Source organism: Apteryx rowi, unplaced genomic scaffold (assembly GCF_003343035.1).
Source record: "Apteryx rowi isolate R43461 unplaced genomic scaffold, aptRow1 scaffold_566, whole genome shotgun sequence".
NCBI lineage: Eukaryota > Metazoa > Chordata > Aves > Apterygiformes > Apterygidae > Apteryx > Apteryx rowi.
In genome coordinates, this window is record NW_020450834.1 from 558329 (window position 1) to 578992 (window position 20664).

The window sequence follows — 20664 nt, forward strand, 5'->3', positions numbered from 1 at the left end:
AGAGAAGCTTGCAAYATCCCAGAGAAGGCTTAGCTACTCCACAGGAAGGAAGCGGTGCGCTCCCTAACTTTTCCAGGGGGTACTCAGGGACTCCTGCCCACCAGTGCAATCAATAAGCAGTGCAGTGTCCTGGCAAACGGAGAGGACAGAGTGCGGTGTTAAAATGCTGTGATGGCCATGGCTGTTACACTCAAGAGGAAACAAAAAAAAAATGAACTGGTTGTCAGATTTCCTCTAAGGATGTGCATCCATCTACTGGTCTGACCTTCTGTCCAGAGAGCTGTACTTCTTAGCAGGAGCAGGAATCTGAGGCATAGCAGAAAGGCTGCCAGAGCTCATTTGGGCCTCTGACTTCATACTGATTCATAGGGGCGTTAATGGCCTGGCTGGCAAGATGGCCAGAGTTAGTAATAACGTTATCGCATATACATAAATATAGTACTGAGCAGATCCAGAGTGAGCGGGGAGCTCTAGAAGCAAGGGTGAAGGAAAAGATTCCAAGTGAGGGCTGGTTTTCACACAAAAATTTATCTTCAGRGTTTCCGGTTAACCTTCTTTTAAAGTGCTTGACCCTAACTGGATCAAAAGCTAAAAAAAATCCTAACGGTCTCTTTCAAAAAGCATAATAAAAAAAAAAAAAGGGAGGGGGTGCTGCAAGGATTCAGAGTATCGAGCAATCTTACCTCTACCAGGAGCCTGTCAGACCTGCTGCTGAAACACTCCTGTAAAAATGGTCTTGAGCCTCCTCAGGACCCAGAAGAGAACGTAGGCAGCAAAAACCACTTCTGTCTGCCCCAAAACAGCTCCCCCACTCAAAGGCCTGTTTGGCAAAACGAATGAGGGAAGTGATTTTGTTCTACATACCCTCTGGAGAGCCAAARCATAGGACATCCCAGGCACCATCTCCTCCTGGCACCTGATGCAGCATCTGATGGAGGAGAGGCTTAAGGTGGTGACTTGCAGAGCTATCTGGCCTCTCACGCAGCAACTGTATGCGCTGTATCTTTTAGTGTTTATAAAGAGGAAAGTTTCTCAAATATTAGGACAAGAGTCGASCTTTATCCTAATGAATCAATACTGCTGCTTTTTTTGTGAGCTGCTTTATTCTCTGCCATTTCACAGGCGATCTGAAATGGCTTGTAGCCAGATCGCGTGAATTTGCAGGATTCAGATTGATTGTTTCTTCCCATTTTCCACCTTAGCACTTTCATCTGAGGAAAATATTGTGTTAATAATATACAAACTTATCAAATATTTTTGCGAAGGATGTGAACTAACAGAAAAATGAACTAGCTAATTTGCTTTGAGTGAAAGTTAGCTACTAGTTTCTATTAATCACCAGCAGACAGTTGCAAACTTTTAAGGAAAAAATTGGATGCTCTGTCTCGTGAGAGCTTTCGCGTTGCCGCCTTTGGAATGATGGCACACTTTCACGATGTAGCACTGAGCAGATCCGGATATCTCAGCAAAGGCAACCGTGACACAGAAAATGCCTCAAGCTAGGTTTTCTAATTAGTTTGTTGTCTTTATAATGGATCACTTGTCTCTATTCCACTGGCTTCTAAAATAAGGAAAGAATAGAGGAATGCTTAAAAAGGGTCATTTACAGCCAAATGATTTTTTCATAGAACATTTGTTCTCTTTGTCCAGCAGAAGAAAACTGATTCCTTGGTTGAAAGCTGCAGCTGAGTTGCAAAGTTCAGAAATACTGCCGTAGTGGGCATATTTTATCAACTTTTGTCTCTTTACTAGCAGTGTAAAAATGCCATCAGAAGGTCTGGGGAACTCGTGTGTTTGCAGATTTTGAGCCAGCAGTTTCATTTGGAATTTATCTGGCTTAGACACGTAACTAGAAAACAGTACTGAAATTATGACTTTCCCAGTCCCCCCTGTTGGGTTGCTTTTTTGTATGTTGCTCACAGTAAAATAATTACCATCGTAGCCTATAATATTATATGCATTGGGCAATAGAACTAAAAAAGCAGTGATCCACACCGCTTTTGGAACTAGCGTTTCAAGCCATTTGCAGGTTCTGGGAGACCTCGCTGCACGTGGCTCGATGGCTGCGTTCGTAACGCTGAGATTGTGCTTTTCGGGGAGTGATTTTCACGCCAGCTACCTCCAGGTGTTTACGTACCCGAGTTAGGCACCCGGGCTGCTTCTGTGATCGGTGGGGTCTCGAGAAAGTGATTCTGAGTGCTGAAGTTAGTAATTTCTCTCTCTCTACTGACAATATCAGTAATTAGGATCTTGTSTTAGGAACCTGAGGTAGCTCAAGGTAGAGGGTGTGAATGCCTGTTGGAAACAAAAATTTCCAACTCTCCTAAATTACTTAGAAGCCGACGTCCCTTTTTAAAAATGATTGAAAAGTTTCTCAAAAGTATGGGTTTCTTCTTGAGAGCTTCGGCCACAGATGCCTGACTTTTATAAGTCAGTCTCACCATAAGATTGTACTTCTTTTCTTTGCGTAGTCTTTCTTCACCCCAAATTCTAATACTCTAGCTACGTAAATGCTGAAGCAATACAAATGCATGTTTTTTTCACATTAGTTTGGTGGTTAGATACTTCTCTGTGTGTTTTCTTTTCTTTCTTTCTTTCTTTCTTTCTTTCTTTCTTTTGTCCAAGACAGCACAGCAATTCAATTATTACTGAAAATTTACAGGCTCCATTTTCCCTAAATAATTGAATAAAGCAAATTAAATAAAGCAGAAAAAAGCAGAAATATGCCTGGCAGACAGCTAGCTTACTAGTTTTCTTGTATAATTGAATAATATTTATCAAATAAACTTTGTATGTACTGAAAAAACAAGAAACATTATAGACTATTAAGATACTTATGCCTGTTTTTTGTTAGATATCGACTCTCTTGAAAAGGTAAATGGTGTGCATTAGCACTTAGGAAGAAAACAAGCAATTTCATAAATGTTTCAGTAATAACAGTGATATAAACACTTGTCTCAAAGTGTATTCTGCTAGCATGACAAAAATAGGAATAATTATGTTTATTTTGTTTCCAGACTATTTTCTCTATATATCCTAGATATCATTAATGTATTTATGTGAAAAAAATACATATATCAGTAGCAGTGGAATCTGGCATCATCCATGCCTTGCAATTCAACACGTAAATGAAATAGCATGGGTGGCCAAAAGGACTACCTCTACTATTGGTTAAAAATAGTATAAAAATAGAGGCTGATCAGAACACCTTGCTCTAGCCCTTGAAAGTCAGCRAATACAGACCCTGCTGAATGGTCGCTGGAAGTGTTTCTTAATCAAAATCCCAGTACCAGAAACGTGTTACTGAAAAACTATACGTTTTGACAGATGTCTCGGTTGCAAGCTGATATCCTTTGGGAAGGAGAGTATTTCCCAATAGGAGGTTTTTAATTACTTAGGACTTTAAAGATCGTGTCCGGTACTTCAAGTCAGGAGAAATAGATGGCTGAGCAAAGGTGGCTTCAGGGGGGGGAAAGAACGTGCATCTTCCTCACGGTAAAAGGAGACGCGACCTTTTCATTTCTTCCACTTCAGGTGAAGTGAGGTGCCTCAGTTTTGAACTAGGTCCCTCTAGGTTTGTTCCGTTATTCTCTGAGAAAAATAGACACCTCAACGACATGAGCAGAGGGGAAGAACGATCACTGTCCTTTCTGTTAAAGGCCATAAATCATGTCTTTGATTTGACGGTAAAAGTGATCATCTGTTCCTTATTTTACTCATTTATTGCATGAGTAAAGTGAAACTGGAACAATAAATAAAACATTTGCAAAATAATGCCGAGCAACATTACTGTTGATTAAATCTTATTTCTATTATAGACGTCAACCTGAAGAAAACTGGCTTGTTAACAAAAAATTAACCCTGAAATTGAAACGATGCATTTTGTGCTGTCCAAAGATTGCACTGAATTGCACATCTGAAAGCGATATCGCAGATGTTGTTGCAGATTTCAGACTGTGCCTGTTAAAATGCGGTGTTTTCCTTGGCCCCTCTTCTTTTATTTGTAACCCAGGTACGGAAGTGCCAGCTAAGGGAAAAAAAAATGCTAGAAGAGCCATTAGGGACTCTAAAGAGCAAAGACTTGCCACGTATTAGCTCATAACCTTCCCTGCAAAGGTCCTGTAGATACTGTGTGCATAATACTAGTAATTACAGTAGGTTTTGATCACTAAAAAAAATTTACGCTTTGAAGTGGCAGTTCTGCTTTTTCCTGATCTGAAGCTCAGCTATGAGAAATAGCTGGATCATTTGCTTTTCCGAGATTTCTGTCGCCACAGAAATCCTGCTCTTGGTTTCAGAAATTGTTAGCCTATCTTTAAAGAGCATCACATTTTTCTGTCAGTTATCGCTGTATGGCCCACAGTTAGAAAATGACATTCATGGTTTATATAAATGAAATTTACTCATTTGGTGTATATTTATGGTTAGCTTGCTTATTTTATTTGCATTTTTATTCCCGTATTAGCTCTTATTTGAAGAATGTATGTGATATTTAGGGAAATTTTTATGCTTTCAAAGCCATTTTAATATTTAGAGGTGTTTAAAATATTTTTTATTAGACTTCTGTAAACTAAGACCTTTAAAAATGCAATTGGTGTCAACCATGAAGTTCTGTGAGTCATTCAGGGCTATTAAGAAACGTACTTGTCTTTTTTCAGGACAGTATTTTTAAAACAAAGTACTAATTCATAGACTATTTTGAAAACATTAAATAGTAAAATATTATTCTCATCTGCAAATTAGTTCCACTGTAAGCAATGTGAATTACATTCATCTGTATACAGTTCTCTGTGTCCTTATCATTCGGTTTTCTAGATACAGCCTTATTGCTCAGTCTGGTTCCTCAGATATTTTTCATGCTGAAGTCTGCCGAAATAGCCTCGCCATTCGCCTTTTTCCTCCTCTCTTATTTGTTCCGAACTTTTCCCTCTCCAGTCCCCAGCCGACCCCTCCAGTGAAACCGCTCGTGGAGCTTGAAGGAATGGAGCAGGAGGTGGCTTCAGTCTGTATTAAAATACACTGCAGGGCACAGGAGGGGGCAATGGGACGCGATCCTGTCCGTGGAAYGATAGTCCCAGTCGCACCTCAGCTCCTTCTCAATAAACACTGCCATACTGGTGAACTTGGCATGAAAATATTAGCAGGCGTATGTTGAGATGTTAACCGCTAAGCTCCCTTATTAAGCAGCACTTTAATTTTTTTAAAAATTAAAAACCATGCATGCCTAAATTTAGGACTCTAACTCTGTATTTGGATACCTTACTATGTTATTTGATTGCCTGTAAATTCTAATTAACCTCTTCTGTATCCGTTTGGCTGTAACACTCAGTCTTCATAAATTCGTGATGCCTATTCTTTGTGGTTCTATAGCAGGTTGGGATCAGGTTAAAAAAAGAAAAAAAAAAAAACACTTCGACACATATCCATCCCTAATTAGGAAGCCACTCCATACAGTTTAACTTGTAACACTAGTAAAATGATATGGTTTGTATTAAGGAATAAAAAAGAACCATGTATATACCTGCTTACAGTTGGTCGAATGGTCATGTCCAGTGAAATCCATATTAATGTAGGTTTACAAGACAGCAGCGTTCTACAACTGGAAGAGCAGAAGGCCGGTAGTCTGGCCCCCAATTTGTTGTCGCCTCTGCTGCGCTCCCGCCGTTCTCCTTTAGACCTGCTCTCTCCGTAGCCKCCGCCACCTGTGCTTGGCGCAGGTTCCCCTCACCGTTTACCCTTCCTCAGGTGGGCTCGGGGCGCAAGACTCCCGTCACCGAACCGCTGAGAAACGGCCATAAATCCCTGCTTCCAATTTGGGGTGATACGATTGGTGCAATTATTTAGTAGTGATCTGAAAGCTAAAAACTTCTAAAACTTTTTGTGCTACCTCTTGTCGTTATGGTATTCCGTAGCTGGTGTTGTCTCAGCAAAGTATAATCACAGTAGTATTTTTTTTATATCAAATATTTGCAGCCTACGCATTCTTTTTATCTGTTTGAGGTTTCATAGAACCCTTCCCCTCCCAGCTCTCACATACAAAGTATTTTGCTTAATGCTACTATTTATTTCAAAAAATACCACCAATAGTCTTCTGTTATAGGGAAAAAGGTTGACATTCCAGTGTGAATTTATTCTTTTTTTTTTTTCCAAGAAATGTATGGGCAAAGAAAATAATAGAATCGAGGATGAGAAAAGTTAAATATTCGTTTCTGTGTAATAGCTATTATAGCTTTTCACTACAGAATTGCAGGACTGGAATCTGTGCTTACTAGAATTATGATGTAAAAAAGGCCTTTTGAGAATAAATGGCACCAGGCTAAATTCCTGGTATAAAACCGCAGTCAGAACAACTGGAGCATTTACACAGAAAGATATTTTAAAATTTTTGCTTTTGTGTTGTTTGGTTATGAATTTGGAGAAATGCTATTAGTGGCAATAACTATTTGCTTCTCAAATGGTTATGTATGACCTCAAATGGTTATGTATGAACTCCTTGCAACTGAACACTGTTTTAACATTAGCTATAATTATCTTCTGGTTAGTTCACTCTCTAAAAAAGGTCATTCTTCTGGTTTTGGATTGTTTGGATTGTTCCATGTCATTCTAGTCTATACTTATATGATACTCTGAGCTACAGGGTTTGAGGGGTTTCTTCAGGATAAGAAGAAAAATGAGTCAGCTCTTACCTTGTCCGAGTTCACCTGGTTATCCAGTAAGTTTCCAAGGTGGAACAAATGTCAAGCAATTGTGAGCTTAAACCGTTACGGCCAGACCTAAGCAAAAGCACATGCTTGCTGCTCCTTCCATAAATGTCAGAATGTTTAAGTGACAGCACGACTGAAGTGCCTTGTCTTTATTGTATTTTTAACTTAGTTTAGTTCCCACGATAGTAGGGGTCAACCAGACGGCTTTGGAAGGAAAGCCATCATGAGAATCTCCTATTCTTCCCCACCTTCCCCAGTCATTTATTCCTGCCCCACAGAGATTTTTTAAGAAGTAAAATCAGTCAGGGATTCAGTTCGAAGTACAGCTCCTCGCATATTCATATGTTATAAATTGCATTCAGTGGTGTTGCTTTTTCAGCCATGAAATTCAGTTTGAAGCAGCACATGCACGAAAGCATATCAGATCATAATGTATCTTTATTGGAACACAGACAACTGTATCTGAGTAGAAACTGCACAGGGGAGTCAGGATAAACTGTAATTACTCATGCTGGCATTTGAACCTGACACAAAAATCCATAGCGTTTTCACCTAATAAGTATTACAAGATGCTGATGAGTGCGAGCACACAGATCAGCTCATTCAAGCACGCAACCGTACGAGCGTCGTCTTTTAAGCATCTGCCATATGCTCGTCCATCCTCTAGCAAGCAGTCAAGCTTTTGCTCTAGCAGTGCTAGTTAGGTAGGACGATTTGCCTCTCCGCATGCCCTGAATACGGCCATTAAAAGTTCCCTCCGACTAATCACCTGGGCCGGAGATTTTCCCTCGTTGTTGCCTTTACACCAAACCTTTTATTTTTGCCCTGAGTAAAGCCATCGTCACTATCGCAGATCTGTTCACGTGAATGTCCGGAAGTGCCATCATTGCAGCCTCGATACTGTCCATCTTATGGTATGTCTGTTGGGTGGTTCACGTGATTAGAGAAAATATTTGTGTCTCTGATCCTGGGTTATGTGTTGTATCTCATGATGAGTGGTTGCCTATCAGCTAGTGATGATTTCCTCTCACTTGCTCTCTATTGATGCCTAGTTGGTGTTTATTCCTCCTACAGCCCTGACTTTTTTGCAAATCTGGTGACAACCTTTCCTCCAAATGGAGACCCTACGTGATGTAAATCTGATTTTCAGGTAATTCTGCCCCTCGGACAGTTCTGGGATGCTTAGCAACCTAGTTGCTGCTACACCTTTTCATTAACATTTATAATTAATCTTTTTAGCAAAGTGCAGAAGACCCAGAACTTTATGGCTAATTCTCACATACGGTATTTTTCTCTGGTGGAGAAAATGCCTTCTAAAAGCTGTGTCATGTTTCTATGTGAGTCAGGAGATTAACCCAGTTTCTTTCTTTCCTAGACCTTATGCACTCAGAACCAAGACAGCTGTTCTCATATTTGGTGTCAAAATGGCCCTAAGCCTCATCTCCGCAGGACCAGGTAATGTTCCCATACCTTTGCATTTCATTGCTTAGAGACCAAAGGACCCGGCTAACTCCATTCAGATTCCGTTAAATTGCTAACTAGGTTATGTCTCTTACCTGTCAGTATATAGCTATATGTGTGTGTATGTGTATATACATATATACACACACGTATACATACACACACACACACACACACACAAAAGTATAGTATATACATATACATGTATATGTACATAGATATGCATATACACACATATGTATATATGTGTGTATATATATATAGCTACAAATATGTTGCTCTCGGAATAGTTAATAGAATAAGTGTACTTCCATCATCTGGCTTAAGGATACAATTACAGTACGTTGGGCTCAGATAAAGCACAGCTTCAGAAAGGAATGTGGATGCTGTTGGTACTCGCTGTTTTTTAAGAGATTGTCAGAAACTAGCAGAGCACCGCGCCTGACTTCAAGATGACACGAACGGCTTCCGTCCTTCCTTCCATTTTCCTCAGCTGATTGCAGCACTTTCAGAGCGCAAATCAGAATCCGACCTATGCTGCCTTCTTGTCTAACTGTCATCTGCTCTTATACCTCTTCTTGATAGCGTATTTGCTTCTCGGTCACAGCTGTAGCTGAAGTTTTTCTATTATTTTGTAGGYATGTCTTAAAGGATTAGGGGTCTTTTAATGTCGCTTACACAAAGTTACATGTTGTATGCAAATGCAACACTAAAAAGAGGACCAATAATTTAATCTGTCAGGAATGTTGAAATTTTTGACGTGCTGAATTTAGGATGGGTGTCAAGGAACTAGGCCTCCTGTCCAGTCCTTAGCCTCTCAAAAATGCGTCCTACTCTCCAGAAACCTAGTTTCATGAAAAAGGGATAGAGTGCTTAAATAAAATCTACAGAAATTCCTTCTACAGCTTTGTGGGTTCCTCTTCGTGAACTATAATCTAACCTCACTATAGCTATTCCTATGACCTATGTAAATATTAATTTTATCAGAGGGTCAGGGTACTCTCTGTAATACGGTTCAGCAATTTATCATATCAGMGTAATGAAGAAATGCTTCAGTCAAACCGAAAATCAATATGTAACACTTCTACGGAGATTACATCACACTGATCAAAATTTAAACAGTACTTTTAACAGGGAAGAGTAAAGAATAGAAATAAACATGTATTTGCAGGTTAAAGAGAACATGCATTGAGAAATGCAAGAAACGGTTGTTGTGTGAAGATCGACCTTGTATAAGCCTTGTTCTAATACAGCACTTGCGAACTGGAGAAAAAAAATGTCTCTTGCTGTGGGCATTGCTACAAAGCAGAGCTGTATTATGAAGAAGTAGACTGTATTATTTATTCCAAAATCTAACCAGTATTTAGAATCTCAGAGAGAATATAAAGCATGGGAAAACTTTCTTCAGGATAAAAAAACCCCAGTGTTTTTAAGTATAGCTTTTATGGCGGTTTTGTCCAGGTTTTGGCATGGCTAACACTATCACGATGGTATGGTTTAGCCTCCGTAGTTACTGAACTCAAGGGTAAGGCAAGGGCGCGATGTGTTAGCAAGCTCTAACTATAAAACTAAAATATTTCTTCAGTTGTAGTTGGCGAAAGCAACTCACTGACACCAAAGGGCCGTATCTCAGTAATGAATTAGGTGACTCCCGAGTCGATCTCCACTTTCAAAACCGTGTTTATCCCAGTAGACATGTACTATATGAAAACACGGTAACGATCAGGCAGATTGCTTTGGGACTTATTCCCCTTAGCTGGAGGCGCAGCTGGAGTGCTATTAATATCTCATCTAATAAATCTAATACTTGCTGATAGGAAATTTCCATTTGTACTTTAAAATGTCTTCTTTGATGCCAGTAGTTCCGTGATTAATACACAGCTCTGTTTACATGAATGAGAAACGTTTTACATTTTCATACCTCCAGCAGTACGGATTTGGTCCAGAGCTTAATCTTTCAGGCAGGCGTCTATTCGCCTGTTGCTGATCTGACCCAGAGGGACAGTAAGAGATGGCCGGGGAAAGAAAAAAGGACAAGCACAGCGGTAGCGCTCCGCTTATCCCCCCATTTGCAACAGTCTATGGCACGGGGACTTCCTGCGCGGGGGGTGTATCTAGCTATTTAATAGGCCTGATGCTTCTATTCTCTGTTGTTAATTTACTGAATCACTTTTGAACCTGTCGAAGCTTACTGCTCCGCTGTAACCTGTAGTTCCACGTTCAGTTTTGCAGTCCCTTTTCTTAAGTTTGTGGCTTGATAATTTAGTTCAATGCCCTGTGCTGCTTATTGTGTGGAAAACAGTGATCGTTTTTCTATTCATGATTTTATATATCTTTATCATGTTCTCAGTCACTGTTCTTCAATGCAGAAGACTCCAATTCTATTTCACCTTATCTTTTGCAGAGGCTATTTTGTACCTTCAGTCATCCCTGCTGTTGTTCTTGGCACCTTTTATTGTTCTCCTCTCTTTCTGTGTTTGGGGGGGAGCAGAACTACACACAGGATTCAGGATGAAAGTGCGTGATGGATTCAGATGGAATTAAGCTTCTTACTTTGTTTCTAGTAATTCCTAAATTTTTTCTGGCTTTTCTGATTACCCCCTCATCATAAAGTTAATATGTTTAAAAAACTACACAAGTAATTCCAAGTTCTTTTTCCTCAGGACATTACCATGGTTAAAGCTTACGATTAGATTCTCTATATATATTGTTGGCTGTTTTAATCCCAACCCCTTTACTTTGAAATTATCAAAATAGATATAATTGATAGATACAATTCAATATGCCATGTTACTGTACGCCTTTATTCAGTATTGTGAAATCATTTGGGAATTCCCTGCGCATAACTTTCGTTTTTGCTTCCCTAATTCAGACTGGCAGGCAAACGTCATCGCGTTTCCACGCTCAACATTTTCGAGATCACTTAGGAACACGCTAAAAACACAGTCCCATCATAGACCTGTATGGGATTCTGCTAATTGACAGCCCTGCATTAAAAGTCAGTGGAGATGTAGCCTAGGTGGAATCAACTGCTGGGTGACAGTAGCTTGAGATGCTCAGGAACATAGTTTGGGTTGTAGGTATGTACCCAAATGTGCTAGCAGTGATACCTTTTTGATATCTGTGAACAGGCACTCTGTTGTGAGCTAGCAGACTTGCAAATAGTTTGATACAGAGAAGTAAGAGAATATTTCAGTTGTGGGCTCAGAATTACTCAGTCCTTCTGAACACACTTTGAAGTTAAGCTCTGTTTTTCACAACATTTTGATGCTGGGAGTTATGCATTTTTGTTTTGCTCTGCATTTTGCAGGTATTCCTGCTGCTTGGCATGACAACTGGTTCAAGAGATCATATTTCAGAATGTTCTAAAGCTTACAAGCTTATTCAGATTTTTGCTTTCAGAATTTAGTCAAAGAAAATTGTATTAATAAAATAGAAGGTAGTAGAAGACGATGGAAAGATCAGCACTAAGGAAATATAAGAAATGGCAGTATTTAGGAAATGTAATTATGCCGAATGCACCTCATCTGTTTCGTGAGCAATATGACTAGGTGCGATAGAGGAAAAAGCATTTGTGACTCTCTGATGTGAGCATGGTGGGTAGTTCAGCATCAGGAAACGCATCTGTTATAGAAATAAGATTTCCATATGGTCAGTATTGACTAACGTGCTGCTGACTACTGTAGTCAGCCAAAATAGTAYGTCAGATCACGGAACGAACACAGGAAACAATTCTATTTTTCTACAGTATTTCTTTCCGTCGGTCTAAATCCAGAGATGACGCTGTGAATGCTGCCTTTGACAGAGCTTTAGAGCCTGTGCAAATGCAATATAACAAAACTCAGATGTACCCCAGGAGCATATCAAGTAGTTACGGGATGAGGACAGGACTAGCAGCAGTTGAGCCTGTTGCCCACACTTAGGAGGCAGAGATGTCTAAATCCAAATTTTCGATTAGCGCGGGGGAAGGACCCAGTCACCAACCTGAGTACAGCAGCACAGCCGACAGCATCATGGGATTATGGATATGGTAAATTAGGGACCACAGATTTACAGGTTTCCTCATGCACGGTATTGCGTCCTCACAGATCATTAAAATGCCGTAAATCCCTCTGTAAGTGAGATTATTCTGAATAGTGGTATGCCACGACAAGAACGGGGAGCGGGGGAGAATACTTCTCAGATGACTCGGACAGTTTTAGCCGGTCAGAGCTATTGCGCCACGCTGTGTTTCATCTCTCTGAGACGTTCGCAGTCAGTGAAGAACATTTGTTGAAACAAATGTGCTGCTCCACCTTTCTCTAGTGTTATTCTCAGCAGAGAGCCTTTTAAAAAAATGGCTTTTGCAGTACTGAAGTGCTGCTTCACTCCCCTCTGGTCTTCGTTCCTCGCAGAACGTTGACAAAGTCCACTTTTCTCTGCAAGAATCCCCGCGGCCCAGCAGAAAGGTGGAGAGCCCAGAACGAGATCAGCCGTCACTTCTTAAAAAACCCCCAACAAATAGCAGCAATGGAAAACTTACTGCCCATCAGGGTTTGCTAATATAGGAGTATCATTGGCTAAATATGCATTGTATTTTTGTTTCTTTCAGGATGCAAACGCAGTATCGTGTTTAAACCACGGTATTCTTTTTATTTTTGTAGGTACGAGCTTATGCAAGGAACTCGTGAAGAACAGAAGTAACTCTCTGAAGGTAGGGAGATACAGCAGTTTCCGCATTTTCTCTTCAACCTCACCCTTGTCTCAAAGCCATTTTAATGCTGTCCTCTTAGAGAGATGCTATGATCCCAGTCTTTGACAAGCGCTATAGCCTTCCAAGTAATATTGCACAGTGTGCCCCAGAAGAAAGAAACCTTCAAATTGTGACCTTAGCTTAAAAAAAACAACAAAAAAACCCAGCAAGCACCTGACAAGCCAGACTGAAGCTGCCAGATGCTATCACTTTTTGAAATCCTAAGATTTCCCCTGGAACATCACTGTATATGTACCTCTGCCCTTTAGCACATTGCTACATATTGCTAGAGATGTCCACAGTGTGGTCTTGAGCACAGAAATGAGAGAAATGTGCTCTTCCTGGTAATGAGTTGTGGCAGTCTGCCACAAGCAATCACTGTTCCAGAAAGGAGGGGAAAAAAGTATTTCCTAACGTGCCGGGGAGGAACTGGAGCCCGTGTAGATGATTGACAGGATGGGATCTGAGATCCAGCACCTCACAAAGCTGAACGTTCATTTGAGCACTTATAAAATTATTTTCTTGTGCTTATTTTTGGGCAGCACTGGAGGCAATGTGCTTGCTGTATATATTCTTCTGTTGATTCATTTCCTGGGGATACTTTAAATTGCTTGCTATGAATGTTGTACCCTTTAAAACCTGTGTTTTCTTTTCAGCAATGTAAGTTTGATTCCTTAGACTCTGTGTTCATTTTCCGTAGTTTCAGCTATTGCTACATGCGGCATTTGGGAAGTACAGAGACTCTCTCTAGCTACCTGTAACTCTTTATTACCTTTGAATGCTGAACTTATTTGAATGTGATTTACAGTGGTGCATCTTACCGTTGAAAATGGACATAAAGCTAGAATTGAGTTAAGGGTTGGATGTTTTTCAAGGAAATACCATATGGAAGTAAGACRTATTTCAAAGTGAATGAACGGGTTCATGTGAGCTGGAGACTTCTACTTGAATCAGATTATATCTGGAAAGGGATATTAAGGTTATGGAGAAAGGAGACCAGTTATTTTTCAGCTAAGCTAAACTAAAAAATATATACATATATACCATTCCAGCTTTAGTTTAAGCAATCCATATCCTACCACTGATGACTCTGTCACCTAAGGCAGGCTTGAAGGCCAGACCCGTAGGCTGAGGCCCAGCCTCTCCACGGCAATGGCCAGGACAAGGGGTGCCAGCGTAGACGCTCGGCGTGTTCCAGCAGCAGAGTGCTGCTTGAGTGGACATGGTCAAAGCTTCATCCCAGTTAAAAGAAAACCCACCTACACTAAGGAAACAAACTATTCTGGGGAAAATTGGTTTTGCCAGCAGAAGTGCAGATGTTATTTTTGTGACTGAAAGACAGGCTGATGCAGTGCAAAGCAGTGATATAACTTGAGCGCGTGCTTTCATTTTAAGGACCGTTCTTAGGAGGTTTCTGGACGTGACRATGGGGAAACCAAGGCATAAGGCACCCACCTTCCTTTCCCCACATTGTGCTTCCTAAATTCGTTTAGTATTACAGTCACTTAGTGGCCTGAAAAGCTCAGGTAACGCAAACCTTGACAAGAAGGAGACCTCAAGAAGCAGCTGACAGGCAAAAGGAGACCGTGCAGCGCGGCCCTTAGCTGGGGTTGTACAAGAGTAATCCAGCTTTATCAGCTTTGCCAGCCTTTACTAACTTTTTTTTAATCTCACGGCGGGGGATTTAGATGCCCTGACAGCCTGCATGTAGCATAGTCCACAGCTGGTTACGGGACGTAGCCCTGCCGTGGGAACCGCAGCCTGGTTGCTTCCTCTGCCGGGACTGCTTCTGCAGGGGCTGTGCAGGAACGAGTGAGAAGAGCGATGAAAACGCAGAGCCACCAAGGACTCTGTCTTTCTTTAACGGGTCCCCTCGAAATTCAGTTTGGAATATTAGGTACCTTGTGCAAAAAGGCATGTGCAACAGAAGGTGTACAAGCAAAACTGTAGATAGAGACTGTAAAACACAGAATAAGGTTCTTCATTGAAGCTCAAATCATCTACAGACTTAAAATACAGGAAAAGTAAGTTTTATCTTTGGAATGAAGAACTAACAATTTCTGGTGTATAATAGAGAGATAGGAGAAATCCACAAGGAAAAAAAACACCCTTATTTTTTTTCCATGTTTCCAAAACATCAAAATGATTTTGACATTTCTGCAGCAATATTTTTGTGAGTCAGTGTGATGGTGCAAATGAAATAAGCAAATTGCCGCGGGTCTGTTTCATTTGCCGTTGTGTTTCTGACTAAATATAGTTGCACGATGACTGTTTTTGTGTTTCGGTCATGAAGTTATGCATATTCCATCTTTGAAGATTGTATTCTCATATGCAGGTTCATACGAGAAATCGATACCTGTGCCATAGATCCATAAACATCTTTATATCATAGGACAGTAGAAAATAAGTTCTGGGTTTCTTGTTCTGCCCTTTTTTCCACCCCCCCCCTCCTCTCTAGACGTCTTATTTGTGCTGTACATCTTCACAGGATTTTTTTACATTGCTACCACCTAATGGTCATAATGTCTTGCCTTAACTCTAATGGTAGTAATTTCGTCTCACTCACATACAGCTTTCAGACAGAAAGCATACAATAGCTTTTGTTCACTTTAGAAAAAAAAAAAAAAGTAGTAAAATACTAAAATTACTGTCAGACTTTCATCACCCAAATTTTTCTCTTCGCATGTTAAAGTCTTTTTTCCTCAGTTTTCCTGAATTTCTAATAATAAAGAGGGTTATGATTAATTTGCAGATAGAGTAACCTTTTTCTCAATGCACACTACTCAATAAATGAACAAGCTGCTTACAGTAATTAAAGTAATGTCATCCTGTGCTCAAATTGCTTGTGCTAATAAGGCTAATTGGCAACAGCAAGCATTAACTGTGATTAGTCATATGCATCTAATGTCATCACCAGTGCCTATAATTTTCTGCATAGAGGGAATTTCACATCTGTTTTAAATCAGTTGTCTGCTGTCTGCATTGGTGTTCATCCCTATATTATTGTATCAAAGATTCTTTTATTACAATAGATGATAGAAAAGTTGATTTTCTCTTTCAAGCGTACAAAGAAGTGCGTGGTAGAGAACAAGACACTAAGCTTTTTTGAACCACTTGCTCGTGAATAAATGTTTGATTTCAGTTAAATTCATGTTTCTCTTCTTTTGCATTAGTCTCTATAGTCTGATATCCCTTTCTACAGGATGCAGATTACTTGCAACAGAACATTCGTCTAATCTGTTTAGACCACAAGCTGTACTTCACAGTAAAACAGATGAGTCAAAAGATTCATTTTGTTTTTGTTTTGGAAATTTGCAAGAAATACTTATCAGGACGACAAAATTTCCAGGCTTTTCTATCATTAATTATTGACAACCTTTTTTCTGTTAAAGACCAATAATTATTTGTTGTGTCAATCCAAACTGGCAGGCATTAAATTATCAAAAATCAGGTGGCTGAAAATACACCTTTGGAGACCAGCTTTTCCTACTTCTTTGCAGCATCCTTCTTCATATTTGAAGACTTCTTTGTCTCCTCAGGCTTCTGCCAGCTAACCAGTAAGTTCTACAAGTGTTTTTCTAGACCTGTTTTTCTGTTCAAATGGTTACATCCTTTCTAAAAAGCTTTGCGCTAAGGTACTCACAAGTTCTCTGGCTCGTGTTCAGCTGCTGTTTGACCTTAGGCCCCACAGCTTGTAAGAAACCTGGAAATAACATACCATATCCTTTCTGTCCTGATGGTGAAGGAAAGGTCAGCTCACCTTAGACAGAGAAACGTGTAGACATAGCAAAGGGAAGCGCTGCTCTTTGAACAGCTCCGGCAATCCCTTTTTGGTTTACAGCACTTCAGCTGGCTTTTTCCACTTCAGATTTTCAGTTACACATCTGTTATTCAAAAAAGTTACCTGCCTCCTTGCTTTATCTGATCCCCTCTCAGAGTAAGATCAGGTCATGACTTTTGTTCATCACTCACTAGTCTAAGACTGAGCTTTCAGGTCTACTCAAGAAAGTCCTCATAATTCTGGAGTTTGCCGTATTACTCATATGACTCGTGTGTATCACTATGACTTGCCACTGTGGTTAACGTGACATTAATGTCAGTATCCTCATTACAAATTACAACAAGAACATCGTTCTAAAGATACAAGGAGCACGATCCTTAATACCAAAGCATTAAGTTCTGAATCAGGTTCAATTTCCTAGATTGTTTTTGCCTATATAGACCACAAGTGGTATTTTTCTGAAGATCCAGTAGATATCAAAGATACAAATCTGAACTCACATCTACAGCTCTAGGCTTTGACTCTCATTTTATCAGCTGACAACACAGAAGCTTCATGACATCTTGTTCAAGAGATCTGAGCAAATGGTTTGCTAGCTCAAAGGATAGTTAACATGTTAGCTTGCTTTTATCCATGCTTCCAGATTTCAGAACACAACCATTTATTCTTTTACTTTTAGATGGCTTAGCTGGCAGAATCCTTCCCTTTCTGAGAAGTCAAAACGGCCTGGAAATTTTAATTTCTTGACTGCTTGTTCAGTGTCCAGCTCCTCTGTAATAGAGTACTGCTGACGTGTCATCCTGTTTGCTAGGTCACATAAAATCAGTAATCCATCTCCACGAAATCTCTAAAAAAAACCCCCCCACTATTAGTATGCTTTTACCTGTCTATACCCCAAAGTAGTACACATTTGTTAACCCCCCACTATTAGTATCCTTTTACCTGTCTATRCCCCAAAGTAGTGCACATTTGTTTTAAGAGCTCTTCACCACCATCAAAAACCAGTTAATCCCTTTCTACCAATATAGTGATCCCTGATACTTTCAAACCCAGCCCAGGGAGCACACTGAAAAAGGCTTCGGACTCCTGGCCCAGTGGATATCTAGGTACAGCAGCTTATGGGCATGTTTTGCAACCGGGGACTTAAAGACTCAAGTTTAGAAGCTACAAAGCTCTTCCGTTTGGGTTAGGGAAGTGCTACCGCTACGGCCACCGTGGCCAACAGGCTGGACGTTTCCTGCCATAATAGTCTTGCAAAAGGTGTTTCTGGAAAGAGGGACCAACGGAAGTGAAGTGTGGGGGCACGATGAAATACGATACAGCCACAAATAATGGCACTGAGACCGTTTTTTGCTGCTCCTTTATGCTTCCCTTCTCACTTTGATTTTTTTTTTTTTTTTGGTAATTTAATAGCCTTATGATTCTTGTCCTCACTTTGAACTTTGCATCCTACAGCAGTACCGTTTACTGTCTACCTGATAAGTGGTGCAACAGGAGGTGAGTTGAGCTCTGTAACTGAGCAATACATTGAATATGCTGCTATCCATGAAACTGCTGGCCAGGTAAGAGAATATCACTTGAATTTTATTTGTATATAATGTTTTTCTCACCAGCAAACAAGAAACTTTTGAGCATAACTATGAAGCCAGTCTTTCTCCCTCCTTACCCAACATAAATAATTAATCTGTATCATCAAAAGGCTGGCGGGAAGGGGAGTAAGGAGTATTTTAGGGAAAACAATTTGATAAGGGAGTGTTTATATCATTCAATTATTTTAGTGAATTAGGCTAGATGGCTACACGAGCCAGATCTCTCCCTACATTGCCCTGACAATCAACAGAGAGACAGGTTCCTCTAGAGGGAAATTCAGTGTAGGATCTTAGACGCTCTGGGTCCAGCCCCTTCATGGGAATCTCATTTATTGCGGAGGAAAGCTAAGGAGATCAGCATGCTGCATGAGCTGGCTCCAATCCTTGGACAACCCCTACCACCCCGTAACAAGTCTGTATTATTAATACAGCAGCTGAAGTCCCTATGAAAAACTGAAAGCAAGCTGGGAGCTATGATTTTAATTAAGGATAGATAGAAATGTAAATGCAAAGGCATTCTGTGGATGAGAGACAGAATCCGCAGAGGGGAGACGGAAATTACCAAGATATCAACCCGTACGCAGGGGAGGCCAACGTTTCTATTAGCTAAAAGAACCAAGAATCTCAAAAAGGGAGTTCAGAAAGACAGCTGAAAGATCCGAGGGTTGCATCTTTAAACAACAGCCGGAGAAATAATAAGCAGAAATAACAGCAGAGAGAAATAAGGCAGCAGCGAGGGTAAGAGGTTTATACTGCTGGAGTCCCTCCCTTTACCGTCTCCCCAGTTTAATGGGGCACTTCAGCAATGATTCGGTTTTGTCCAGTTGAATTGTTTTTCTCTTTAGGAAATTTTCTTTCTTGTTTCTTTAGTACAAAACTTAATTTTTCCATGCTAGAACAAAAGCTGTCATTTTCATTTGAGCTCCTGTTTAAAATAGACTTAGGTAAACCTGACATAAGGACAGCGAACAGACGCAGCAGCGTCTGGGCTCTGCCTAGAACTTCCGAGACCCTTGCTGGAAGTCGTGGGGGCTTTCTGGGGCCCCTCTGAGGGCTGGAAGACGCTTGCTGCCGACAGGCAAGGAGAGCGAGGCAAGGACAGCTACAGGAGGCCTGAACTTCTCCTGGGGAAGCTCTAGCTAGGCGTCGCTGCTGCTGAGGAGCTTTGCTGGCTGCCCCTGACCAGAGGGAGTTGGGGCTTTTGTTCCAGATGACCCTTGTTTCGGGTGGGTCAAGCACCCTGTTAGTCAGCGCTAGGGAGAGGCTATATAAGAGCCAGGCCCAGAGCTCAGCTCCCAGAGGCAGCAGTTTGGGCAGCAGGGTGTAAAGAAGGGGCCTGTGTCCCCTGTCACAGTTTTGTACAGTTCCTTAGATATGGCTATGAGGCGCTGCAGAGCGCGTTCCCCAGGAACCACTGGAGTCGCTGCCTCTGCCGTGTCAGGGGCTTCCACCCAGACGGACCTTTTGACAGCAGACGTGGCCCTGCAGGTCTCGGGCTGCAGGGAGTGCTGGGGCTGACAACCAGCTTTTCTGCAGAAGGTGTGCTGTTGGGGGCGAGTTGTGTCACCGGGTAAAGGAATTACAGGAGGAGATAAGCGAGAGATAGGAGAGCCTCAAGAGTCTCAACCTCCCGTAGCAGTGGAGATGCAGGTGGGCTCTGTTCCATGTGGAGCAGTAAGTCATAACTGTGTAGAAGAGGAAGGCTGGAAACTGGTCATTTCTAGTTGTTATCTGAATTATTAACTGGACTTGCGGATTTCACTTCCGAAGGAATTTCAGTGGTTAAGATTTAGGACCGGAGCACCTATCTTTGAAGCTGCCAAGAGTGAAGAGGGGAGGAACTCCTCATCAGGGTTAGCGCCCGTGTTCGTCCTTCAMGTTAGGAACATCCTGGGAACCTGTATATATCTAATCAGTCAGCAAAAACACAACARCYAGCTGTAACCGAGAGTGAACTTCCTTCATTCTAATATCATTAYRAKGCTARAAATCACCCCCACGAGGTTGCAGACCCCTAATTGTGGGGAGCCCCTTCCCCACGGGGCATGCATGAGAAGTGCAGTGTCAGCAAGATGCAGCTAATCCAACCAGTCATGGAAYAGGGGCAGAGCAAGAGGCAGCTCTCGGCTGAGAAAAGCAGTGCAAAGAGAAGGATAAAGAAGTCCCTGGCGTGCTGGCTTTGGGGATTTACCCCCCTCGCCCCCGACTTTGCGCGATCTTGAAATAAAACAGTATTTTGACTCTGTGTGTGGATTGCCTGGTTGCACACCGGGTAAGGAATCCCTGATTTGGGACAACATTTTCTGGTGACCCAGGTGGGACAAGCCTTGCCCGGCTCGACTCGCTGTGCTTGCCGAGGAGCCCAAGTGCTGCGTGGACTCCAGCGTGCGCCGACCT

The 20664-nt window shown here is 41.2% G+C and overlaps 1 long non-coding RNA gene across 1 annotated transcript; it reads left to right on the plus strand.

Annotated features, from left to right (window-relative positions):
• The first annotated feature begins 8095 nt into the window (after positions 1 to 8095).
• LOC112973754 lies at positions 8096 to 18217 on the plus strand. Its single transcript, XR_003256065.1, has 3 exons — positions 8096 to 8159; positions 12809 to 12858; positions 18134 to 18217. It is a non-coding gene; the product is annotated as an uncharacterized LOC112973754 (long non-coding RNA).
• Positions 18218 to 20664: the final 2447 nt, after the last annotated feature.